At 46.5% G+C, this 27,178-nt stretch overlaps 1 long non-coding RNA gene across 1 annotated transcript; it reads left to right on the forward strand.

Annotated features, from left to right (window-relative positions):
• The first annotated feature begins 182 nt into the window (after positions 1-182).
• Positions 183-23,513, forward strand: LOC121032802 (uncharacterized). The gene is made up of 4 exons (XR_005791486.1): positions 183-2,326; positions 19,073-19,253; positions 20,298-20,354; positions 23,236-23,513. It is a non-coding gene; the product is annotated as an uncharacterized LOC121032802 (long non-coding RNA).
• The last annotated feature ends 3,665 nt before the right edge of the window (positions 23,514-27,178 follow it).

Consider the following 27,178-nt stretch of genomic DNA (forward strand, 5'->3'; position numbering starts at 1 on the left):
ATTTCCTAAGGTTGAGGCGTGTGACCTCTAATCAACATGCGGGAGAAAGCGGCGTGTTCCAACACACGGTTTCTGGCTGACCATCTGTTCAGAGAGGAGGATGCCTGTGATCTGCAGACTTCGCCTTTCAAAACTTAGTTTCAGAGGGAAGATCTAAGGAGAATTAATGGTAAAAAAAAAAAAGGCGTGTAAGGGATCATATTAATCAGTTTGCAGTCACTCAAACTTCAAAAAAATTTCCTTTGAAAACAACTAATTTGCACAGCCTCTCGGCCTGTAATGATTCTCTATGAGTTATCGGCACGGATTTCACATCAGAAGCTGTATGCTGCAAAATAGAAGACCTTTAAACCTCTGTTCAGTTGGCTCTCGCGCACAGAGACTAATTTTCCTCTCCCTTTACCTCCATCCTGCCTCTTTGAAGAAATTGTTGCAAGGAGGGATTTTCTGCATGACCTGTTTCAGGGTCACTTTATGAAGACAACTTTCCCCAAAGCCCTTCCCCAGCACTATTTCAGGAACACTTCTTTCCCAGCCAGTGTGTTGTCAAGGTCACGTGCCTGACTCTTGTGCAGCTGCAACCAGTTCTCCCAGATTCGCCCAAGGTGGGAGCAAGTCTTTACAGGAACACAGAGCACAGGGCCAGGGAGGGGACAGCAGGGTACCGCCTGGCCTTGAGCCGGTGTGGCAGGGGCATTGAAGGAGACAGCTCCCAAGACACAGTAACTGGCATTCCGGTTCATGCCCTTGGACCTACTGTCAGGACCGGGTGTGCGGAAGGGGTTTTAGATACACAGACCATTTGTTCTAATTTAATTCCTATTTTAAACATTTCAGTTGACCTAAAGGGACTCTTAAAAGTTTATTTGGTGAAACTTGGCTCGCCCTAAACTGTAGAAGAATCTTAACAGGATCATCATTCCATGGCCTCAAGATGCTGACTCACTGAGATTATGACCAGATTAAAAACAGCAGAAACAAAAACCAAGGAGGACTAAGTCTTTTGTGCCATATTTAATCTTTGCAAAGCGGGGCAAAATGCCTTCAAATCATGATATTCAAAAGCATGGCCTGGTTGACACAGTTTGCATCAGGGGAAAACAACGTGGGTTGTACGAGTCTGGGATGTATGGTCTGGTGAAGGCCTTTCCGAGCAAGGCCCCCCGGACTCCACGAGGGTCTGCACTGGTTCCGGGGTTCCGGGCTCCGGAAATGATGAAGAGCAGCTTCTGATTTCACAACTGGATCTTTGCTTCCCCTCCCTTCCCGTGCATATCCTATATCGCAAGTTTATTTATAAAATACCTCACGGTGGAGTAATTCAAAGATTGGTGGATCCCAAGTGGCTAAGCTGGAGCTGGTTATCAGAGGAAAAACACATACAGATGTTCACCTGCTGGACTCACCCTGTTTCATCGACCTGTTTGATCTCAGGGGAGCTGCAACGCCATTTATTTCAGCCTGTAGGGGACAGGTCCTAAAGATACTGAAACTGTTTTCTATTGAGGATAAACTCTGCACCGTGTTATGGGTCCTCACCGTTTCTTCTTGATAGTTGAGAAAACGAGGCCCGGAGTTGCGAAGTGATTGTCAGGAGGTTACTCAGCTAGCTAAGAATTTTAGCCAGAACAAAGAGCCCTATCTTATATTCCTCCACTGACCCCTTCTTCCTCCCCTACCGACTTCCTTCTTGAGCCATACTTGCTGATGCTTCCAAAGTAGAAATCCTTGCAACACCATCTCTTCACTGCATTTCCTTGTTGCTCAAGATTTTTACAGATTCAAGATGTTCTTTGAAAAGAGAACTTTCCTGAAGTAAGCAAGAATTCCAGTAATGCCCCAAGGCAGACTTTTTTTTTTTTTTCTTCCTTTTTGGCTTCAGCTTACCCCTGACTCATGTCTCTTGATAACTGAGTTCTTCTATACCAAGAACTTTAATGATTTTCGTCACTGGCTCTTCAGCCGTTCTTTGGCCTGATTTGTTCTGTTTTCTTGGGTGGTTGGCCATGAAACTGGAACCTTGAGAAGGAGGAGGCAAGCTCTGCCGTTCACACTCTTCTCAGCCAGAGCTGATGGTGGCCCACGGATGTTGTAGCTTAAGATGGTTTTCTTGGATAGTACCTTCTGTAGAATTTGTAGCAATTTTAGAATTTCTGAGCAAACCATCGAAAATGATTTCCTCCCTTTGTGGCTTTCAAGAGCTGGTCTCAGCAGTAAGGTGACAGACTCCATTGACAACTCAGTAGCCTTTGGAAACGAATGCTCTGGATGATGACAGGTGCTTCCAAGGGTCTTCTGCACCTGACCTTAAAGGAAACAGTGGGAGGTGAGTGATGGCAGATGAAAATATATGATGTTTTCATGCATGCAGCTGGTGCTCGGAGTTTCTCTCACCATGAACATAGAGACTCCCCACGTGTGCCCATGTAAGGTGACATTCAGGATAGGTAGTGATGAGTGTGACAGAGGCACTGGGCACTCAGAGTGGACCGTTACAGGCGGTGCTCTTGGAGAGGGGGCCTGGAGCTCTCCATACCCTTCCTCACCCAGGAATTGTTTCTTTAGTCTGGGAATCATGGGAAGGTCCAGCAGGTTCTAAAGAGGGGCTGGACCACCCAGGGGTGGGGGCGGTGGCTATTTACTAATGAAAAAGGAAACTTTTTTATTTTAAGTTTATTTATTTATTTTGAGAGAGAGAGAGAGAGAGAGAACAAGCGGGGGAGGGGCAGAGAGAGAATCCTAAGCAGGCTCTGTACCGTCGGCACAGATCCTGATGCAGGGCTCGAACTCACCAACCATGAGATCATGACCTGAGCCAAAATCAAGAGTTAGATTACCCACCTGGGCCCCCCCTGAAACAGTGGTATTTGACAATCAATTCCATCATGCCCAGTGGAATACCGGGAGCAGCTTACACCAACTGATTGTTACCTTCTCGGGAATTTTGTGAGCTGGTTTTTAAACGTAGCAATTATCACACATTAAATAACGTAAACTTGTATTTAAAACAAGCACAAGTGATAAATACCCCAAACTCTACACTCGTTTATTTAATACCTTTTACTTTTATCTGTGCTTGCTAGGTTATTCACACCTCTTATGTCTGGATTGTGGAAATGCTGAGTAATGGTTTACCACTGCATTCTCTCCCAACTCTGTGCTAAGTGTTGCATTTTCATCCTGAAATTGGCTGGCTATAAACCAAGCTTTCCTCCCAGTCTGTTGACTGTCAAACTGGTTGTTTCTGGCTGGGTATCTGCCCTACTCCTTCTCTGGATTTCTGTTGTGTTGAGCCTTCAGTACTCACCAGGACTTACCAAGGGACCTGGCTGCCAAAGTCACTAAGAAGATAGAAGCCATGAACTAGATCTTACACAGAGGGTGAGCCCTAATCATTAAATACGGGGGCTTTTTCTCCAGAGTCACCACCCCCACACAGTTGGTTACTCTGTCTTTCTAAAGCTGTCTCCTCCACTGACTTGCCACCAGATTTCACCAATTCTTCTAACTCTATGTCAACTGTTTCTCCATCCATAATCTTTGTCCTAAAATGCGGTGTTCTTCAAGTTGCTGCTCTGGTCCCTCTTGCTGGGTCCCAGGTAGCTCTACTCGAGACTCATGCAAATGTCCCTGGTGGACCAAACTACTCAACATCGCCAGCACCAAATCTGTCATATCTCTCTTATCCAAAAATATAGGCTTTGCTTTTGATTTGTCTGTAGTTATTAATGAAAGACCAATTTCCCCAGTCTCTCAGTTTCAAAACCCTTAGTCATGTTTAAATCTTTGTGACATAGTTTTTGTATTTTTGTCTTATTTCTCTTCTAGAGTATAGGCTTTCAGGTGGGGGTCACTGTTGATTGTTCCCATTACGCCTTCTACGTAATGCCAGCCTTAAAAAATACCGAGTATATTTTGTCAAAGTGTACAGTTCATTTAGAAAGTGATAATATTTTATTTAAATGTCCTGTAATGTGGGGCAAACCAATACCCCTTTATTTCAAGGGAACAAGGTGGAGCCTAAATCCTGATGGTTGTGTGAACAGAAGCCACTGGAAGGTTACTTGAAAGGGGACATCTTATTTATTTGCCTTTGGCTAATGGGGATGAGAAAAGGTATTTGTGTAGTGTCTGTGCCAGAGAAGATAGAGAAGCTGTTTCCCTGGCCATTCATTGTGGTGTCTGTTTCCTCACAAAGGGAGTCTCGGCAGGAGACGGGGAGAGGCTCTCTGCCTTCTGAGTGCCTCAGCCTGTAAATGTGTTTTTTTTTTTTTAACTTTTTTTTGGTGTTTATTTATTTTTGAGAGAGACTGAGACAGAGTATGAGTGGGGGAGGGGCACAGAGGGATCTGAAGCAGGCTCCAGGCTCTGAGCTGCCAGCACAGAACCCAACACGGGGCACGAACTCATGAACCGTGAGATCATGACCTGAGCCGAAGTCGGATGTTTAACCGACTGAGCCACCCAGGCGCCCCAGCCTGTAAATGTTTTAACCAGTGGTCCCTCCTAAGGCTCCTGCTCACATCCCAGTTCCTGGGAGGCCAGGGGAGGGGTGGGGTGAATCCTTTCCGCACATTTCTTAGACTCCTCCATAGCCTCATATGTCCCCAGGGCTGAGTGCTTCTGATGAGGTGCAGACAATCCACGTTATGGTTTCAGAATAAATGGGATTTTCCTTTTATCATTTCCCTTTTCCTTCTAACCTATATTTTAGGTATCCGTGTTTATACAAATTCAATTTTAACATGCAGTGCTTTGAAGATGAGGTTATTTCGATATTCATGAACTTGTGCGATTATTCAAAGAAAGAAGCATATAAATGGTGGCTATTTGAGTGAGTGAACACGAAGGTACATGTGAGGGTCAGAGGGAAAGATAGAGGGAAACTGTGAGATTTGATTAATAAGTGTAGAAATGCAGGGGGAAAAAGCACTTTCTGAAAAGAGGAAAACAAACCCCATCATCAAGGTATTTCAGTCAGGATTCTTCTAGGAATTGAGCAGACCACAATGTGGTAGGATTTGGATAAACAAACACATTTTCAACAAATGTTCATGCATGTGTTTACTGTGACCACACTAGACATTTTATCACATGGCAGGATATTTACAATTTCAATAATATCCACCATTTACCAGTTAGGCGTTGACCACATATTTGCCAGGAACTCTTGTCTATAATTCACATATAATAGATACCATTTCAACTCGGTCCTTCTGAGGACTTTGTAAATTGTCATCCTGACTCACATTTGGGATCCTGGAGACTGAGAATGGGTAGGGCCATCGAGACTTGGCCACGTGATGCAGTCTTGAGCAGAGAGCGGGGGCCCATGTCCAGCTAGTGGGGACGCACCCCAGCTCACTCCCCGTTGTGGTGGGAGGTCTTCTGCAAACACTTTGCCTTAATATGTTAAGTGGGTTCTAAGATGAATATGTGGAGATTTGCTGGGGAAAGAACAAGCAAATATTTTCTATTTGTAGTCTTAGAAACTTACAATCTGATTTTTTAAAAAAAGACATTTTTCATGCATTTCACAAAATAAATTGGAAGTTATGATTCCTATTTAAAACATCCCTGAGAAGTGTCAATGACACTTTAAAACATTTTAAAACAGGTGTTTGGGGTCTGGGCTTTTGTTTGGAGAAGAAGGCATACATTAAGCACCAGTGTATATATATATTCAACACACTTACATCGAAAGCTATGTTTGTGATCCTCAGAAGCTCCCTCTTCAATCTTACAAGAATATGTAATTTTCACCAAATGTCTTCGATGTAACACAACCCATTTGCCAGTCTCATGCCCTTGAAGAAGCTGTAGCTGATTCCTGGCTATCGACTGTCTCCTCTCTCTCTCTCTCTCTCTCTCTCTCTCTCTCTCTCTCTATTGTCTGTCTGGGGGAAGAAGAAGCTGTATAGACCCTTGCATGGATGGAGAGCCCCACAGACACCTGGGAGAGCCCAGAGCAGACCAGAGAGAGGCTGACTCCCAGCATTCCTGGCTCTACCCGGTGTTTCCTTTTATTTATTCAGCACTGCTAAGTCGATCAGCATAAGGCTTGGTTCTTTAGTGACTCCAGGCATTTCTCTGAGCACCACAATAATCATTGGCCAATTCACGTTTTTCATTCCCACTCAAGCTTCTGCAGGCAGTGACATGTCACTACCTCTGCCCACTGAGAGCTTTCCATGGGGCGCGGCTGACCCCCCGCTGGGATCCTGCCCACATCTCACTTGCCTCCCACACCTGGGGCATACCATCCATGGCCACTGCTGCCTCCAGGGGGGACTTGGCAGAGCCTTCTTTGAAGGCAAAGGACAAATACAAATTAGAAAGAAGAGGCTTAAATCTCCCAGTTGAAAATAAGGGAAAAAACTTCTGTCCCCTCCTTTTTGTTTTAGATCAGTTACCTGAGAAAACATGCTATTGTAAATTCTTTCCCCTCCCTAAAGTGTATATAAATCCTTTCGCAGAGTAGATGGGTCTCTGGTGAGCTTTAGGACCCAAGGGCCTTTCTCAAGGGCCAGAAAGCCACCTCTGAAACACAATCATCTGGGAAGAAGCACCCTCATCTCCCAGTTCCCGTGGGGGGCTAGAAGTCTGACTCCTGTGGGAGCTTGCTCCAAGTTGCAAAGCTATCTCATGTCCTAAAGGTATGAGAAGTTTGTTTTTCCTCTGAATAGAGCTATGCAGCTCACACAGATGGGCACCCCCAGGACCAGGGGACTCTAGGATGAGCTCTACATTGACAAATGGTGCCATCAAGTCCTCTCCTGGAGGACTAGTTATCGCTTCACCTTGATAACGTGTATGTGATGTCTTGTATCTGCTTGGCTATGTTCGGGGTGAGATTTCCTTCTGTCTTTCCAATCTCTTAGCAGACTGACTGCGATGCATGCCACATTCTGGTTTAGAGCTTACTCAGTAATAAAAGTGTTTTCTTTCCTTTCTACCTTTGAGGAGAGGGCTTCTGGGTTGGGAGGAGATTTTGCTTTTATTTACATTTCCCCCAACAAGAGATAGGGGAGCATCTGGGAGAGTCCTTGTCTTACTGGCAGAGAGAAGCCGGACTCCTATGGAGTCTTAAAAGGGGTCTGTGGACACCTCTCTTCCCTGCCCGTATCTGGCACAGGGTCAGTGCACCACGCTTCACCCTCCTGCCTTATCACCCTGAGTCATCGGGGGACAAAGTGCAGTCACCCTCCACTCACCCCCTGAACCTTCTTTCTGGGACCCTCTCTGAGACAGATGGCCCGTGCCTACACCCCACATTTCCTGGGGAGGAATCCTCTCCCTATGCTTTCTTTAGCTATCTCCCCCATTTTCCAGGCTCCAAGGGCCTGTGAGTGAATGGCTATCAAGTGAATTGTCCCCCCTCAAATTCCTACGTTGAAATCCTAACCCCAGGGACCTGAGAATGTGCCTGTTTGGAGAGAGGTCTTTAAAGTGGTAACTGAAGTAAAATGAGGTCGTGCAGGGGAGGAAAAAATCTTCCTTCTACCCTTCTTGGATATGCGGCCGGTCTAAGAACGAAGCTGACCTAAAATTGATAAGCAGGAGGAAAAAACCAATCAGTTGAATTACATACGTACGCATGGGAATTTCACCAAAGTATGAGACTCAGTGAGGCGGGCAGCCAGATGATTGAGATCTATGCCACCCTGAGCTACAGAAAGGACAGAGGTTGGAGTTTCAGTGGGGAGCGGGTGGGGTGGCGGGAGACAAATTATGGGAAAGGGAGGGAGGAGATTATGGTAGAGTTTACTTTGTTATGCAGATGACAGTCTCTCAGGTAACAAAATTATCTCTGGGAGTAGTCCTCTTTCTGGAACTATACTTTGACTAATAGAACTTTCCTTTACAAAGGGGAGATACGTATTTTAAGCGGTTAGGGGGGAGGTTAAGAACTTTTTCTGTGTCTGCTGGTTTCCCATCACTTTAACTCAAAGTGGCACCTTCTGAACCCCTTCAGCCCTAATCCAACGTGACTGGTGTCCTTGTCAGGGGAGAAGGACACACACCAGGGGAAGGTCCCGTGAAGACACAGAAAGAACATGAACCGTCTGTGAGCCCACAAGAGAGGCCTCACAAGAAGACAGATGCCTTGATGCTGGGCTTCCAGTCTCCGGAAGTGTGGCAAAACAAGTGCGTGTGGTTTAAGCTGCTCGGTCTGTGGCATTCTGTTACCGCAGTGCTAGCAAACTGATACTGTGACCCAGGAGCCTTTCCGCATGTGTCCCCTGGTCATCTTACTGTTTTCCCGACATGGACAGGGAGTCACAGGAGGCCTCAGAAACTTCGGCTGTAATCACACAAAAAACATCAATGCGGTCATTTCCTACACGTATCGATTGAAAAAGTCTCCCGACGCCCTCTCTTCTGTTTAATCAAGGCGGGTACACAAACGTTTTAGCAGCCGAGGAAAGCTCTCCCTCCATCCTGTCCCGTAGTGGGCCCACGGGTGCCTCTCATGATAATACCAGAGACTACTGAAACAGGTTATTTTCTTAGTGCCCTTTTGCTTGTAGTCTGTGTGCTTTTGAGACAGGAAATCTATTCCGAGTTTGAGTGTGTTTTTGATGCCACGATTCTTCCGTGTTAGGAACTGAGCTATGGAAGATATTTCACATGTGATTTTACCTGGAATTTACTTTTGGTTCATCCTCAGTGTGTCGGTTTTGGGGCCGATTCCAGACACCTGTTTACAACAGCTCCCCAGGGCGTGCGCCCAGATGGATGGCAGGGACCCTGCCTCGGGTGGGCAAGAGAGGGACGATCTTGCTGCACCAGATAGAAAATGCAACTGAGTGAAATTTGATTTGTGGCTTGTGGACAAGTTCACTCCAGGCAGGAATAAAGCATTTGATTAAACTGCCATTTACGGAATCATTAGTTTCCTGCTGCGCACGCTTGATTGCTTGTGTGCTTAAAGCCCGCATCTCATTTGTGATTCACTGTGTCAGGAGTTTTGAGTGGAACGCAGCCTGTTGCTTCTTCCATGCAGCTTGAGTTTCTTGAACTGCCCCATTTTGTTATGCTCGGAGACAATGGTGAACACGTTGGCTGTGGAATCACAGCAGTGGTAGTCATGTCATTAGATTAGAAACCAGGACAGTTGTCCAGTCGTCACGCTTTGTAGAGGTAGCACGAGCCCTGCTGGTTATGGAATACGTAATACTTGGATGGCATTTTATTAATTAGCATTTTCCCCTGCTTGCCTGGGATGACGGTTCGTGAGTTCTAAGTGAATGTGAGCACAGACAACAAAGAACTGCCTCAGTGTCCCAGTTACCATGCCAACTATCTTCTATTCACTTTCTGATGACATTCTTGATTGATTCTTTAGGGAACTCTGGGTACCACACGAGCTTAAGGCTGTCTTTCTTCTTGCTATCTTGACAACAACATTTCTCTTCTCTCCAAGGAAAGTATGAGCGCATCTTCATGGTGGGTATTATTTCCACCTGAGTTTTGTAACTTTTGTTAGGAAATACTTATCAGAATTAAACAAATGATGCCATTCTTACATGGATAAAGATTTCTCTCTGGCCGTATTGGGGCTTTGCCTCAAGGGAGCAACCAGAGCTGCAATAGCCTGTGTGATCCGCTAGGTGGAGCCGCTGGAGAAAGTATTTGCATTCAGCGTTTGAAATGATGGAAGAAATAAATAATGAGACTCTTGATGGGTCTGTGGATAAAGCGATGACTGTTTGCCTTTTTTGACAACGGTGGTAGAGATCTCTGGAATAAAATATCAGCTTGACAGCTTCTTATCTATCCAGCACAAAATTAATTACGTTTCTAGTTAAGCACATTAAGAGAAAATAGACTTTTGATTCAAATTTAGGCATGCATCTTATTTTATTTCATTTGTTTTACCTCATTTTATTGATTTTTTATTTACAGCAGTTCCTACTTTTCTGAAGGCAAAAAACAGGGGAAAGAAAATGAAAGAATAATCCTCTGTTGTCTTCATTTGTATGTATGAATGCAGCCTTCCCCGTGAGGTCTCTATCCTGTTTGGCTTTAAGCCTTCTCAGGCAAGATATTACCTCCCTGGTAATGGAAGCGATGAACAGCTTGGGCATATGTGAGGCTCAATGCATATTCAATGCACAGCATTGTTCTCCCATTTAACAAACATCTTTATTGAAAGACAACACACGGGCTCTCTGGAGCCACGTAGAACAAACACACCCTGAGATTAAACCATGGACCACTCTCCATGTGCCCTGCTCTCATTCCCCACTCTTACCTACAAAAATGTTTCATTTTGTTTGGGATTAGTTCTGCTTAGAGCTTATCCAATCTAAGCTTTGATTCAGGTATTTAGCCAATTGCTATTGGTATTAGAATATGTTTGTGAACTTTGATTTTACATTTTACTGATGCAGACTCTTTTATTAGCTAGAGGAGAGGTGCTCCTTCCCTAGTGAGCTCAACCACTATTGTGGGTAGATGTGAATAGTTATGACCTCTCTGGAGAGCAACGCGGAACATACAGTGGCATTTAAAGGGCACGTATCCTTTGACCCAGCCATTCCAGGGCTTGGGATACAACCGACCTGCATGCTTGCACCAAAAGTCAAAGGCACGTGTGAAGATTTTTTTATTGCAGCCTTGTTTATAAGAACAAAAGTCTGGAAACAACCTAAACATCTACCACTAAGGGATTGATTGAATGAATGAGGGTATGTCCATACAAGGGAATGCAGTGTAGTTATTCAGACAGATTAATTACACTGACTTACTGAAATGTCACCCATATATTGACATCTCTTCAAACAACATCCAGGAACAATTAAGCGAAAAAAATGCAGAATGGCATTTGTGACATGTTACCATTTGTATAAAAAGTAAGGAACCATAGGGACACCTGGGTGGCTCAGTCAGTTAAGCATCCGACTGTGGCCCAGGTCATGATCTCACGGTTTGCGGGTTCGAGCCCTGCATCGGGCTCTGTGCTCACAGTGTGGAGTGGGAGGCTGCTTTGGATTCTGTGTCTCCCTCTCTCTCTGCATCTCCCCCACTCGTGCTATATCTCTGCTGTCTCTCAACAATAAATTAGTGTTAAAAAAAATTTTAAAAAGTAAGGAGCCATTAATTATGTAGCTACAGGTTTGTGTGGATGCTTAGATGGCATAGAAAAATCTGGAAAAATGAGCAAGAAAGTGACAGCTGTTATCGTCAGGAAAGGGAGCCAAGGGGAAGGGGGGGCATGTTGTTTCTCTATATTGTTCGTCTTCTGTGTGTATCCTGCAAAGTACGTTATGTGAAGCAAAGTGGGTTCACTCCCTAAATGAAGCATCAGTGTCTGGGGCATCATCAGGTGGTTTGGGGGTGTTGGTGACCCCTGTGTCCCCGGACCTGGCTGGGGCCTCAGGGTGGACTCCGAGCCGGCTAACACCGAGGAGCAGGGGGAGGCCTTGGCTCTCTGTGCTCTGGGGCCGAGGCCCCGCTTCGCCTCCAGGTTCGGGCTTGTGCACCGGCCTTTCCCTCTGCCCCCACTTGGCCTCCGTGCAGGGTGACAGCTGCTAGGTCGCCACAGGACAGAAGCCTAATGGGCCCGGGAAGTAGCTTTCCAGCTCTCTGAGGCTCGCTTCTTGGAACAGGCTGAGAGAGCGACATGATGGATGCCTCGACCGCCACCTCCCCACGAGGACGCATCGCTAACTTCATTGCTTATTGACTCAAGGCCCTGCTGCAATATGGTGTGAGGGACGCGGGGATTTGCTGACTCTTCCAAGGTTACGGGGATTGTCACTGAAATGCATGTGATGCTCTGAGCCGCCTTCCGACTTTACGCCTCAAGTTTGTGCTCTTCCTTCTTTACATTTAACGCTGAGTTAGACTCTGGAAAGTTATGGCTTTGCAAACCCAGAGCTCTTAATGCCAGGAGGGCACAGCGCTGGGCGACACGAATGTTCTAATTAGACCATTAGCTCCATAATGACCGCATTAAGAAAGAAGGGAGGGGGTGGAACCCACACAGCGTTCTAACTCTACAGCAATTGCTGCAAGCATTTTTTCCAATTACTGCTGCCCTCATTTTTTTTCAGACCTGCAGCTTGGATGCGGTGCCTGTCAGAGGTGCTGCTGGCCATGTGAGCAATTTGCAGCGAGCAGGTTCGAGCTGGTGCCGCTCCGGTGGGCCGGGTCGGCTGGTCCGTTGCCTTGACCGGCCCAGGCTGTCGCGGGCTAGCTTCTGGTTGGTGTAGTACAGAATCCTGCCCTTCCCGAGAGGGCTGTTCACCAGATCTGTGGGGGAGTGGGGACCGCGTGTCACTTAACGGCCGGGGCTACAGTGATGCCTTTTTGTGGAGTGGACACAACCAAGATCCCGGCCTTGTCAAGGATTGGTCCTTTTAACGAATTACACGTCAAGGCTAACGAGTCCGCTACAACCTTGACTGTATCTTTCCACGTGAGATGCATAGGATCGGCCATTTAGCATACTTTCTCTTGGAGGCACATTTCTTTGTTTTTCCTTCATTAAATAAATAAAGCCAAGCTACCTATCTTTAGGTAATGTATTTTCACTTTCCCCCCCACCCTGCTGTGACTCTATTAAGACTAGCTGTTTTAGCCAACCTACACTGGCTGGCACCCGGCTCTCCCAGGGGGTGAGGAAGGGGTACAGGGCCGCAGGGGGGCTGGGCCAGGCCAATCTCCACGGTGTCCTCGATGTTTGACAATATTCGGATTAAATGAGCTGTGGAGAATGTGCCAGAGGGAGACTGTATTGCTTGTAGAGTGTCAGGGCGGGACTAGTTGGAGTTCAGTAACTGCAGGATTCCTTAACAACTCTGGGATTTTATGGTGAGGCGGCTGACTATTTCAAATGTTTGTTTAGCAATTTCCTGAAGTAGAAGTTGGTTGAATAAAACAAACCGAAACATCAGCCTTCACTGGCTTTCACTGGCTTCGCTGGCTGCCTGTCTCCAAATAGCTCTACTGTGTTCCTGATCACAGGGGGAGCGAGGGCTTGGGTGGGGGCCACTGCTTTTCCTCATGTGACTTCTCCTAATGTCACATCAGTTTGTCTCCTTATCCCTGCAGCTCTAGGATTGTAACCTTCAGATGGAGATTCCCGGGGCTTCCTTGTAAAGCTGTGAGGGAATCAAGAGACCAATCACAATCCTCAAGTTCCCGTTTCTCAGGAGACCAGAGGAAGAGGGGCCTTGATGTTCTCTGCGCATTCTTCTGCAAGCTTCCCATTTTGCCTCAGTGGAGGGCATTTTCTCATCCGCTCTGTCGGTCCTGTTCTTTTCTTGAAATGTCATGGGGGTGATCTGATGTCCTTGTTGGACTCAGCTTCCTTTCTCTTTCTCGGCTGATGATGAGTGACCTTAAGTTCTCTTCCACCATTTCTCTGCTTGTCTCCCATAGGGGCACGTGGGCAGAATGTCTGAGTCTAACTTCTTGCAATTAGGTTGTGTTTTACGGAGTTCGAGTATGGAGAATGGAAATCAGAAGTAAACACCTTCCTTGCTGCCTCCATCAGGGGTGACCCTCTTCCCCTGACTAGAAGATCCTCCTGCTAAGAGAGACACGAGGACATTAGGTGACTCCACCGGGTCCCTTCATTTACTGTTCCACAGGATGCACTTCCTTTACCCTGGATATGGGATATTTCCCCTCTTATTGTTTTGTGATACGTGTTGCTTTTAGAACTGGCTGAAATACCTAAACTCTGTGCCAACTCTTTTCAGTAGATGTTACTTTTCATTGGGAGAGTCATTCAGTTAGACCCAGTGACCTCTAAGTTGGGTATCGCATCGAAAATTACAGAACACCCAGTTAAATTTGAATTTCAGATAAACAACAAATAGCATGATTTTCCCCTTGAAATTTAAGTTTATCTGGCAATCCTACCTCTACGGCTACTACCCAAACACACTCTGTCTGAGAATTCTTCTCTAAGAATACCTTGATAGTGAGGATTCCCTTTTCTCTCTGCGTCAAGAACATCCCCAAGAAGACTCATCTCTGCTCTTCATTTTGAATTATAGAGGAAGAAACCCTCTACCTTGTTGAAATTCTTGTGATTTGCACACATTCCTACCCAGTTGACGTTGGTGACTGCATTAAATATATTCCTGAAATATGTACACTAAATTATTAGAGCAAACGAGAAGGGCGGGTGCATTTGTGTTTTGAAACCACTATCGAAGTTAAGAGCAACGTTCTCAGGTTGCCCGATTTGGTATAATAACAGGCATCTCTTTGCCTCTGCAGCTCATTTGCAGTGAATGTCTTTTGTGATGAATTAAATGGATTCAGCCCGCTTCAGCATTTAAATAATCACAGCTGTTGTTTATTGCTTCGCATTCTAAAAGCAATAGAAGTGCTTGCTTAAATAGCCCTTTATGCCAAAACACTCAGAAGTGTAGGATGCTTGTAGGTGGCAAAGGGGCATGGTTATTTTCCCGGCAAATGGAACCTTTTCTGGAATAGTGACAGAACATCTGTATTTACCAAAGAACCTCAATCCTCTTATCAGGACTTGGGAAGTAAGATTCCCCCCAACGCCCAAGGTGGCTACTCTTTTGTAGTGGAAACAGGAGGAAACTTGAAAACAAGGGAGGGTGGTGGGTGGGGTCTGAAGCTACCATGGCTTTTATATGAATTGCAAATCATACTCTGAAGGCAGAGGCACTGTGGGCCTGGGACTCTGAACATAAAAATGGAACGTCCGACACCCCAATATTATGCTGCTTATGCTCACTTTTCCACTTAATAGGGTGTGGTTTGTGTTTTGTTTTTCTTCCCCTTTGCTCTTGAGTTTCCCTTCTTTTATGTGTAGTGTTTTGCATATAGTAAGTTCTGAGCACTTGCTGGCTTTTTTTTTTTTTTTTTTTTTTGCATATTCTCAGGTGGTAAAAACACTAATTAAAAGACTCTCTTGAAGACCGGGAGAGGCCAGCTAATTAGCCGTCAAGAATTCTCATCAGTCTTTGACAAATGGTATTGGGAAAACTGGATGTCCCTATGCAAAAGAATGAAATTCTTCTCCCCCTTTTCGTACACTGTTCACAAAACTCAACTCACTATGGATTAAATATTTAAATGTAAGACCTGAATCGATAAAACTCCTAAGGTAAACATAGGGGCAAACCTTCACGACATTGGTCTAGGCAATGATTAAGGTTCTTGAATCTATCACCAAAACCACAGGCAACAAAAGCAAAACTAGGTTTAAATAGGCCAGTGGGGCTACATCAAACTAAAAAGTTGCTACTTGGAAAAGGGAAGAGCAGAGTAAAAAGCGATCAATAGAAAGGGAGATTTTTTTTTTTTTTTACAAGCCGTATGTATCTGATAATAGGTGAATATCCAACAATTCAATAGTAGAAAGAACCCCCAAATAACCTGATTTAAAAATGGGCAAGGTACTTGAATAGACATTTCTTCAAAGAAGACACACAAGTGGCCGGCACGTGCATGAAAGGATGGTCCCATATCGGCAGGAATCATCAGAATTGTGAGGAAATGCAAATCAACATCACAACGAGAGATGGTCTCACACAAATGAGGACGGCTACCTTAAAAAACAACAAAAGATAACAAGTGTTAGAATGTAACGTTTAAACCCTTGTACACTGTTGGGTTTTAAGCAGTGTAAGCTAGTGTTGAAAAATAGTGAAGTCACTAAGGAAAACAATGTGGAGGTTCTCAAAAAATTATGCTAGCACTGCCCTACTGTTCAGAGTCCCACATGCAGGTATTAAAAAGAATTGAAATCAAGATCTCAAAGAGATATTAGCGCTCCCCTGTCCATTGCAGCAATGTTCGCTATCGCTAAGACGTGGAAACAGCCTGAATATCCGTGGACAGAGGAGTAGATAGAGAGAATGTGGTACATGCATACAATGGGATATTACTCAGCATTAAACAAGGGAATCCTGCCATCTGCAACAACGTGGCTGAATCTTGAGGACATTATGCCGAGTGATGTAAGCCAGTCGCAGAAGGACAGGTACTGCCCAGTTCCACTTACGTGAGGTGTCTAAAATAGTCGAACTCCCAGAACCAGAGGGGAGGCTGGTGGTTACCAGGGGCGAGGGGACAGGAGACGAGGGAACTGCCATCCAGTGGGTACAGAGTTTCCGTCACACAAGGTGAATGAGCTCTACAGGTCCGTTGTACGATACCACCCAGGGTTAACAGGGCTGGAGAGTGCACTGAATTTGTCAAGAGAGTGGAGCTTACGTTAAGTGTCTCTCTCTCTCTTTCTCTCTCTCTCTCTCTCTCTCTCTCTCTCTCTCTCTCTCACACACACACACACACACACACACCCACACACACACACACAGAGACTTCTTACCTCGAGTCTTTTTTTTTAAACTCCCAATCTTCTTCCTTTTTTAAAAATTTAAATTCAAGTTAGTTAACATCCAGTGTATTCTTGGCTTCAGGAGTAGAACCCAGCGATTCAATTTTATACTGTAAATTACCCCCTCTTTGACCTTACCTCCAGAGTGCAAAAGGAGCCTTTTAGCTAATGACAAACTGAGTCGCTATATATGGATGTTATAATTTGAGGTTTTCCTAAGATTTGACAGTCTGTTGATACACGTAAAGTCAAATAATGCTGACTAATAATTGTACTGGCCCCTCTCCTCCAGGCTCACTTGAACCAAGGTAACTTGGACCCCTGAAAATTTTTCTCTCCCTGCTCACAGCAAAAGCATTTCAGTCTCCAAAGTCAATCTTATGTGTGGTTATTGGCCCTGGGACTGCTGACTCAGTCTCATAGTACACAAGAGCCTGATGTATCAAATCCTATTGCCCTAATTAATTTATAATGAAGACTGTAATTGCCGTAAGGACAAGAAAATCACATTCTCTCTAGCGCATTCTCCTGCTGAAGCTGAGTCATGTGGAGGCCAGATTATATTCGGACAGTGAGCGTGGTGAGCATGGAACTGAGAGCAAGGAGGGCCTGTCACATGACTCAGGTATTCATGGCACGTGAGGGTCGTCTGCTGCTGCGTCCAGGTCCGCAAATAGATGCCTTCCGCTATGAGAACTGGAGTGCCAGAACGGGTACTGAGAATCGATTACTCACTTTTTTTCTTTGTGGCTTTCTTATTTCTAAGCCTCTATACTTCTAGATCAGACACGGCTTGTGTCTCACATCCTCTCTGTTTATCTTCTACTCCATTCATATTGATGGGAACCACTTCGCACGATGTGACCTCACGAAATTTCCCATGGTTTCGCGACCTCCTCTTTGTGTTCCAGAGCTTCTCTGAGGCTGAAGTGTGGGGCTCAGGTGTAAAGCTGGCAGTGCGAGGGGTTCACACCTGGGCTCGGGTGCAGGCCCAACAGGATAAGGGGTTTACGCCTATTGGGTCACCAGTGACAAAGGAGCTCTGATGGACAAACCTTCCTCTTTTCTGAACAGTTCTTTATACACTGAGGCACTTTAGACATCATTCCTCAGGGGGGCCCAGCAGAATCGAGCTCATGTCCACAATGGTGAACAGCTGAAAAACATACCTGTGTGTTAGTTTTCTTTCCCTGTTTTGTTCTGCTCAGCCCCCACTTCTGTTTCTGAGATCACGTGGCTCCAAAGAGTACCTGTACTGGGGTATGTCTCTGGCTCTGCTTTCAGGAAAAGACAGGGGGATGGAGTTCTAGAACTGGACCATGTTCTAGACTGAGGGGACCATGTTCTAGGGGGATTGAGTAACTGGGGTGTGAGAGCCCTGGGTGTGTAGATGTGTCCCAGAGATTCACACTGCAGCAGCAGTGATTTGGGATAAGTTTCAGCTAAGAGAGAATTATGGTCATGAGAGCTTTCTTGCTTGTGATTCAGCATCCTTCCAGGGACGTGAGGGCAGGTCCCATGGTGCTGCTGGAGTGCACCCTTGAGGCTGAGACACATAATGCACTACAGAAATGAGCTAGAGATCCCCAAATGCCTTGGCATGGTATCGAGAAGGGATCAGAAGGAAGGCTCAAGGTGGAAGAGATGTGGGGATATATTTATTATGTGAGAGCAGAAAACCTGTCACCAGAATTATGTTCCTGGGAGAGGCTCAGAGGACACACCCTTTAATAAAGCAGTATGGGAACCCTGGTGAGAGGGACAAACACCAGTGCCTTTAAGAATCCTGGAATACCATTGGCACACCTGGGTGGCTCAGTTGGTTAAGCGTCTGACTTTGGCCCAGGGCATGATCTCATGGTTCATGAGCTCGAGTCCTGCATCAGGCTCTGCACTGATGGTGCAGAGTCTGCTTGGGATTCTCTCTCTCTCTTTTCTCCCTCTCCGCCCCTCCCCACTTGGCTTCTCTCTCTCTCTCTCTGAAAATAAATAAATAAACTTAAAAAAGAAAATGAATCCTGGACTACCACAAGGAGACACTAACGCCCTGCGGTGGGAGATGGGTTCCATGCAGAGTCAGTGGCCCAGCCACCTCGATGAGGTTTCAGGTGCCAGTTGTTTGGAGCACACTGTCTTATCCTCTTTCAGATAAATGGCAAGTGATTGCATTCACCTTCCCTACTCATAAGAAGGAGGCATATTGCTGGGTAAGACTCTCTGGCGTTTGGAAGCAGAGTGTAGTTCAACCCATTTATCAGGTGACTCAAACGCTTTCAGTTTTGAAAGATTCCCAGAACAAAATTGAGCTTTGCAGCAGGTCTAGCTGCAGAGCAAACAGCTCTGTTGATCAGAGGGTATGACTCAGCAAGTCGGATGGGTAGAGGAGTATCCGTGGTGGACAACGGTGCTCATTAGAGGTGTAGTAACCCCCACATACAAGAGTCAGCATAGACCCCTTGAGATCCAGAGCAAGAACATACCTTCTGCAGCAAGGAACTACTCCCCACTTGAAAGGCATGTGTTTCTGGCCTGAAGGCATGGCTGGAGGTGTCTGTGGGGAGCTGGGTCTTATCAGACTCACCCAGCCAGTGGGCCAGGCAGGTGTAGCACCAGATCTTACACTGAAACTGTTTCTTTGGAGATCACTCTCGAGCAGGTCTAGAGGTCCTGTCAGCTACATGAACAGGCCTGTGCACCTGTGCACCTGTGTCACACTAATACCTTGGCTTACAGCTGTGGCCTTGGAGGTTTGCTGTGACCACTAACAGGAGAAGAAAGACCCGGGCCTTGTTCCTGGACAGTGGGCTCCATATCGTGGTGCTAGAAGAGAATGGAGTTCAGCCACACTGCGGCCTCACTCAGGGGCAGCCTGGGAGCTCGATCAGCCACTTTGGATGGAGTGGACGCGTTCCAGGTACTGGTATGTTTGCAGACTTCTGGCCTGTGTCAGATGGCTTGGCTGTTGCTCAGGGACCCAAAGGAAGATGACAGGATGCACGTAAATTTAGGAAGAGGGCGTCAGTGGTCTCATGGCAGTGGGAACATACGTGAGCACCTTGTGGAATGCTAAGTAATGGCACCGGCCACAAAGGTGACTGCTCCGTGGGTGTCAGCCAGCCTCTGTCCTTAGCCCCAGTGCCTTAGGACAGGCCGTGAAGAGAGTTGGTTAAGGTGTTGGGCGTGAAGGCCAAGTACAAGCTGTCGGCATGTCTCCCACGCCATGGCAGATTTAGATAACACCACCATTGCTGCCCAACTTGTCATCAGCGAAGTGACATGGTGGCTTGTGTGGGGGCCAGCCACTTGGGGGCAGGTGCTGCTCAGGGGACCAGCTTTGCCCCAGGTGGGATAATCACGCTTACCCTGCCCGGAGAATGGAAGGGTGTCCCGGAGGCAGGGCAAAGTCCAGTTCTGTGGCAGAGCCTTTAGGACTGCAGTTGGGTCAAGGGGGGCTACGGACAGTAGGCCCATGGGAGCCACTGCTCCGACTGGATCTCTTTGTCCAGCCTCCGCTACAAAGACCTGACAGGCGGTGGTGGTAGCAGATGTGGTGGCAGAAGTGACTCACTTTACTCAGCACCCTGTGTGCCTCCCAACCGTCCGTGGGATCAAGTGCTCCTGTTATGCCCATTTACTGAGGAGGATGTGGAGGCAGAGAGTCGTTAGGTAACTTGCCCATGTTTATTGGCACCCCTGGAGAGACTGGATTGGAATCCAGCGCCTCCCGGCCGGGACTCTCAACTGCCTTCTGGTGTTGGTTCGCTCTGTGAGGTGTGTGTGGTCCCCGAGCCCTGCTGGAGGAACTCTACAGCTCCAGTTCTGGGCTCTGAGTTCTTGCTGTGGATACACCACACTCTGTCCATGCACTGTTTGACTGTTCTAGAACCCAGATTCGGCGAAACTTCTAGATCCTGCGAAATCACTCCGTAGACTGGTTTCCAATCTCTGTTATTGGCAGGTGCAGGCTGGTGTGTGCTTCCAAGGGAACTTTCAAGTAATGAACAGATATTTTTAGGTAAGGTTCTATATTTCAGACCTTTCACTAATTAATATTGGCCTTTCAGTTAACCCAAATCAGCAAGGGTTCGTACGTATTGATTTGCACTTATTTTTGGTTTTCTCCTGTGAGTATTCTCATGTGTTACCTTTTTCATTTGTCTGTTGTGTCCCCAAGGACATCTCAAGTTCAGAAAAGCTTAATTTGATGGAAATATTCCTTCTCTATTAGTGATGACTTTCTTGTAAGCGTCAACTATTTCCTGATCTGTTTGGAATCTCTCCTCCCTCTGGGCCCTGTGCCCAGTAAACTACTCCAAGTAAACACTTGATAGGCACCAGTGGCCCACAGTGCCACAGCAGCCACGCTTACCACTGCCTTCAAGAACTTTTTTATTGATCCATGTTTCTCCTATTACTGATCTGAATATTTCCTAACCTGCCTTCTTTTAAAAAGAAGGTATCTTAAGTAAAAGACAGCATGGGGCACCTGGATGGCTCAGTTGGTTGAGCTTCAGACTTTGGCTCGGGTCATGATCTCACAGTTCATGGGTTCAAGCCCTGTGCCAGGCTCTGTGCTGACAGCTCAGAGCCTGGAGCCTGCTTCGGATTCTGTGCCTTCCTCTCTCTCTGTCCCTCTCCCACTTGCACTCTGTCTCTCTCTGCCTCTCAAAAATAAATAAATGTTTTTAAATAAAAAAGCAATTGGCATCTATTTCATGTTGATAAAAGGACTTTACTGTAGCTGCTTTCTCTTCTGTTTTGGAAACAAAGACAGAATGACTTTTATTCTTTTTTAAGTTTATTTATTTATTTTGAGAGAGAGAGAGAGAGAGAGAGAGAGAGAGAGAGAGAATCCCAAGCAGGCTCCACTCTGTCAATACAGAGCCCAACATGGGGCTCGAACTCATGGAACCGTGAGATTATGACCTGAGCTATAAAACCAAGAGTCAGACTCTTAACTGACTGAGTCACCTAGGAACCCCAGAATGACTTTAAAAAAAATTTTTTTTTAACGTTTATTTATTTTTGAGACAGAGAGAGACAGAGCATGAATGGGGGAGGGTCAGAGAGAGGGAGACACAGAATCTGAAACAGGCTCCAGGCTCTGAGCGGTCAGCACAGAGCCCGACGCGGGGCTCGAACTCACGGACCGTGAGATCATGACCTGAGCCGAAGTCGGCCGCTTAACCGACTGAGCCACCCAGGCGCCCCCAGAATGACTCTTTTTTAATGCCCCACTTCCAGTCTGGCAGACAAAAGTATTGCTTAGGATAAGCTGCTTCAGGGCTGGGGTCGATCCTACTATGTTCATGCCCCTGCAGCATGGTGCCAGGAGAGACAGACAGAGACAGAGGGACAGAGGGGGGCAGAGAGATAGAGACAGACACAGAAAGGGGGGAGACAGAGAGATAAGGGAGGGAGAGATAGAGAAACAGAGAGACAGAGAGAGAGAGACAAGGAGACAGGGAGGGAGAAAGAATAGAAGAGAAAGAGAAGGGAAGGGCAGGAAAGGACACCATTGCTGGGAGCAGCATGTCGAAGGTCTGCATGAAACCATCCCTGTTCCTCCTCCTGCCTCATCTGTCCTCGTCCTTGCTGCTCTGGGGCTCAGCTGCCCTTGTCCCCAGAAGCACCATGTCCAAGGCTATAGTGACAGCTGGGTCAGAGACAGGAATTACAGAGGACAGAAGTAAAATAATTGATAAAATGGTGGGTAACAAGTGTGTGCACTAAATTCACCTGATTGACTTAATTTATGAGTTTTGAGAAAAATTTAAAAGCTGTTTATTAGTTTGCTGGGGCTGCCGTGACAAATGATCACAAACTGAGTGGCTTAAGACAACAGAAATGTATTCTCTCACAGCTCTGGGGGCTGCGGACGGAAATTAAAGTGCCAGCCGGTTTGCTTCCTTCTGGAGAACCTGTTTCAGGCCTCTCTTAGCTTCTGGGGTTGCCGGCCACCCTTGGCCTGCCCTGTCTCGTAGACCCTCCACCCAATCTGTCTCTGTCTTCACATGGCCTTCTCTCTCTGTGTCTCTGTGCCGAGCTGCTCCCTGAAGGAGGAAACAGTCATTGCATTGGGGCCCACCCTCACCTACTAGGACTGCATTGTAACTTGATCATATCTATGAAGATCCTTTTTCAAACAAAATCACATTCACAGGTTCCCTGGGTTTGAACTTGGACATATCATTTTTGGAGGCAGAATTCAATCCACCATAGATGCTTATGAAGAAAAGTGTCAATTGGAAATAAAATAATAAATTAAAATAGCAGTTTTTAAATATTTTAAAAGGTTTTTTTTTTTTAATTTTTATTTTAGAGAGAGGGAGAGAGGGAGAGAGACACAGTGCCAACAGAGCAGGGGCAGAGAGAGAGGGGAAGATACAGAATCTGAAGAATGATCCAGGCTCTGAACTGTTGGCACAGAGCCCAAAGTGGCGCTTGAACCCACGAACCATGAGATCATGACCTGAACCAAGGTCAGACGCCTAACTGACTGAGCCACCCAGGCACCCCAAAATAGCAGTTTTTAAATGTATCCCTTTCCTCCCATGGAAAAAGAAACAAAAGAGGTACCATGAGTCCTACCACAAGAAAGCTCTTGTGTGGAGTCTGTCGGATCCTAGTTTTGCTCTCTGTGTCCTTGGTGACCGCTACCCCCAAGGTAAGGCCTGTGATGGAGAAAGGACAGTGGCAGTCCTTCAGTGGGATTCCTGGACCCTCCTGTCGCCTCTTCTCCCAGCACGTGTGTCCCAGGAGGTGAGTTCTGCTTTGGTCCCGGAGGCTTTCCCACTACCATGGTAGTGCTCTTCCTTCGTGGCCGCGCTCTTCCTTCGTGGCCATGCTGTGTGCCCATTTAGTTTGTCCTCTTCTTACCATTGCTGCTGCCTCAGCCATTGGAGAGAAATCTTCCCTCAAGAAGAAGGACCTCAGATACCCCCGATGATGTCAACACTCCACATGGCTCCTCCTCCTCCGGCTCACTCCAGGGAAAAACCCTGTGCCTCCAGCTTGTCCCTGGAAGGGCTTGAACTACACATCTGGCACCATGACTGTTCCAGCTCTTGTCTGACTTCCAACCCGCCAATCTCTGAGGCTGACATGCAGGCAATTGCTTCTCCCCAGGATCCACTGTGAATAAAGGGGCAAGTTTTGAATGGCCCAGCTCTTCCTTCTGGTTCCCCCCAGCTGCTCACTGAGTTCGTTTTCCTGTTCCTACAAAGGAGCCTGGCACCATCGGGTATACGGCATCCCCTGCCCCGACCGGGAGCCTGGGGCGAGTTCCCCAGAGCTGTGTGCAAAGCAGGTGTGTGAGGTGTGCAAGGGGTGCGTGTGTGAGACAGACTCAGACCCATGCCTTCCTAACGAGGAACTGCCGTCCACAAGTGGGGCTGTGTCTTCTGTCTCGCCCTTCCCCACTGTCTTTGCCAGGCCACCACCCCCCTCTAGTTCAGAGGCCTAATTCTGGTGCTCAGAACCCTAGTTTTGAATCCAAAGCTCCCTTTACTGTTCTTTGCAGCTTTCTACTAAAAGTGGCATTCATGGAAATCTTTCCTCTAACCCAAGGGGACATTGTAGACCAGACCCCTATCATGACATTTGTCACTCTTCCAATAGCTTCAAAGGTAAAGCAATCTCATTATATACATTATCTGGGATACAGAAAATGCTGAGAACCCTCACTGGAATAGGTCTTGCCCAGATCGGAACAGGGCTGTGAATTTATTGCAGACACATTTCCAGTGGCTTCCCTGCCATGTTTTACCTTCGCCAAATTTTATTCTTACATTAGTTAGTCAGGAAATGACTGTTTCCAAGAAACTCTGACAACATCCTGAGAAAGAATGACTGAGTCAGAGTTTTGCATAATCAGGAATCCTGAGGAATGTGGAAGCCCATGGACAGGATGCAGCAAAAACACAATTTGCTAAGTGGCTGTGCCTGGGTTTGAGGAAAGTACAACTTTCAAAATGCTTCTCATAATTTGAAAATAGGATGGGAAAGATAGGCTTTTGATTTTGGACTACAAATAGCTTTCTTTCAAGGATCACTGTGGCTAGTGGTCATCGGGACCTCTTCCCTTTGGTGGGGTCCCAACCCCAACTTAGGCACATTTGACCACTAGTGTCCAAGGAACAACAGATAAGTGCCATTCTGGATTAATTTTTGATGCATCTGTCCAAAGTAAAAAATTAACCTGAAGCTGCTTTCCAGTGTTGCCAAATTTGCTGCTTTTAGGAGATTTGAAATAGCTGCTTGAACCAGGAGGGATTCTTAGAAGTGCTTCAACCTTTAGGCAGAATGCTTAGAGTGTTTAATGACAACCTCTAGAAAATTCTGAGGGCCAAAGCTGATGGCAAATGTGGCCTGAGCTGGTTTCTCAAACTCTTCCCTGACTACGTGGGTAGCCATCTGGAACAAGTGTGGGAACACAGAAGAAATCCTTGGCCTTATAGAGCCCACCCTTAGCTTCCCTGCTCCAACATGCCTCCCTGTACAGATGGAGATTATTTCATTAGAGCAAAATGCCAGAATAGTAGCATTCTTTTTCTTTCCCATGTTCTGTGATACGATTTTTTATCTCTTTGCTGAATTAAACCTTCAGTTCTGAGTGTGTCTTTGGAAAGCCTGCTCTCCTAGTAGGCTCTCACATGTTCAAAGGTAGGTAAGTAGGTGAGGAAGGAGGAGTTGTACAGGGTGAGGGCCCAGCTGATATGCATAATCTCCCACAGACCTAGGAGACCTCAGGCATGTTAGAAAGTCTAAGGAAACCTTTTTGTTCTTTGGCCAGCATCAATCAAATTATAGTTGGAGTGATTTTCCAGCATCTTGCACAAACTGGGAGCTAATTTTGAAGCGTTTGCATCTTTTAATTTCTTCTTGCCCACCTCCTGTCCCAAAGGGGTAAAACTGCTGGCATGGTCAGAGACTAAGAGCAAGCCGAAGGCTAGGGCTGCAGATACGGGGCAGAGACCAAGCAAGGGAAGGGGAAGCTGCAGGAGAAAGCCAGTCAGGAGTGCACAGCCAACAGGGCTGCAGACTGTAGCCATGGGGAGGGACAGAAATCAAGTCCAAGTGGCATCAGAGGATTCGGCTTAGTGGGAGGCAGTGAGCAGTGTGGTGGCTGAGCCTGGCAGTAGGGTCAGAGCAACGCTTCTGGGGTAGAGGAAAATCTTCCTGAAGTGTGGAAGTCCCTTGTTACAGTGGGTCCAGTCAGGGCATTCCTTGAATTAAAGGAAAAGAATAAATGGAACTCACAAGATGAGGACGTGGGAATGAGTCCGAAAATCAGACTCCAGCCTACTGACTAGGGTTTCAGAGACACATAAACAGACCATGTGCATGGAGGACAAAGGGGCCCCCAAGTGACTTCCATGTACGACACAGTTCAGGGATGCAGAGCCATTGTTCCCAGCTGTGGTCAGGTCCAAAGTCTGCTGGCTGGTGGGTACAGGGCTTGTGCTGTCCCCTGAGATGCTGTGGGGTTGGGGAGAGACTGTGCAGAGTTGATGGTAAACATGACCTGTAGAGGAGCTGGTGTGGACCCAGGAGCTGAGCTTCACACATCCACTTCTTGCCTTCTAGAAACCTGCCCTAGTAACAGTAGCTGTGCACCCTTTGTGCCGCTCCTCTGCCCGAGGTGGACAGTGCTCATTGGTCACAGCAGCACAGCAGACTGGTTAAGGGCACGTGTTCTGGAGTTAGGCCTGTGTCTTCAACAGCTTCTCCTCTAACAATACATGGGTAAGTTACCTCATAAAACAAAGAGTCCTCATCTGCAAATATTACCCATCTCAAAAGTTTTTAGGAAGAGTGAATGAAATAATTGTATAAAATATTTAGCACAGGACCTGGCCCATTATTTGCTCTTAATAAACAGAATCCCTGACAATGAAATATTTATGAAATTATGTGTGAAGTCATTAATAATAAAATCATTACTAACATTCTTCGTATTTCCTACTGGTGAGTGAAGAATTGGCTTTACCCAAAGGGCTGTCTGGCCTTTGTCCCTGGCTCCTGGGAGGTAACCTCTAAATCCGTGGAATTATCCCAGGGATTGGCACCTCTTCGTGATTTGTGGTGGGCTGCTTGACCAGATCTGATAGCTCATGCTAAGATGACTCAGGGTGAGGAGCTGGCCAAACCAGAAAGATCAACCATGTGATGTGAGGGGTGGCACTTTGGACAGCCACATGGGACATGGTTCAATCAGTCATGCCTGTGTAATGAAACCCCAAACAGACTATGGACACCGAGCTCAGGGGCCCCGAGGTGTTAATGCTCTGTCTGCATATTTCCGTAGATAGACACTGAGAAGGTGTCCCGGAGGGCATGGAACCTTCCTATTCCCTGATTCCACCCTATGTGTCTTAGTCCATTTGGGCTGCTGTGGCAAAACTACCACAAACTGGGTGGCTCGTAACAACATAAATTCATTTCTCACAGTTCTGGAGGCTGGGAAATCCAAGATCATGACACTGGCAGATATGGTATGTAGGGAGAGCTTCCGGACCATGGATGTTCTACATGTCCTTACATGGTGGAAAGGGTGAGGGAACTCTCTGGGGCCTTTTTATAAGAGCACTAATCCCATTCATGAGAGTGCCACCCTCATGATCTTATCAGCTCCCCAAAGCCCTCCTCCTAATATCGTTTCACTAGGGGTTAAGTGTTATACGAATTTGGGAGACACAGACATTCAGTCTGTAGTAGTGTCTCTTCCTTTAGCAGGCACTGATTATTATCCCTTTGCTATAGAAAGCCCCTGTGATTGTAGCATGGTGTTTTTCCTGAGTTCTGTGAGTCATTCTAGCAAATTTTCAAATCTGAGAG

The sequence above is a fragment of the Herpailurus yagouaroundi genome, unplaced genomic scaffold (assembly GCF_014898765.1).
Source record: "Herpailurus yagouaroundi ecotype Mexico unplaced genomic scaffold, PumYag 142, whole genome shotgun sequence".
NCBI classification, from domain to species: domain Eukaryota; kingdom Metazoa; phylum Chordata; class Mammalia; order Carnivora; family Felidae; genus Herpailurus; species Herpailurus yagouaroundi.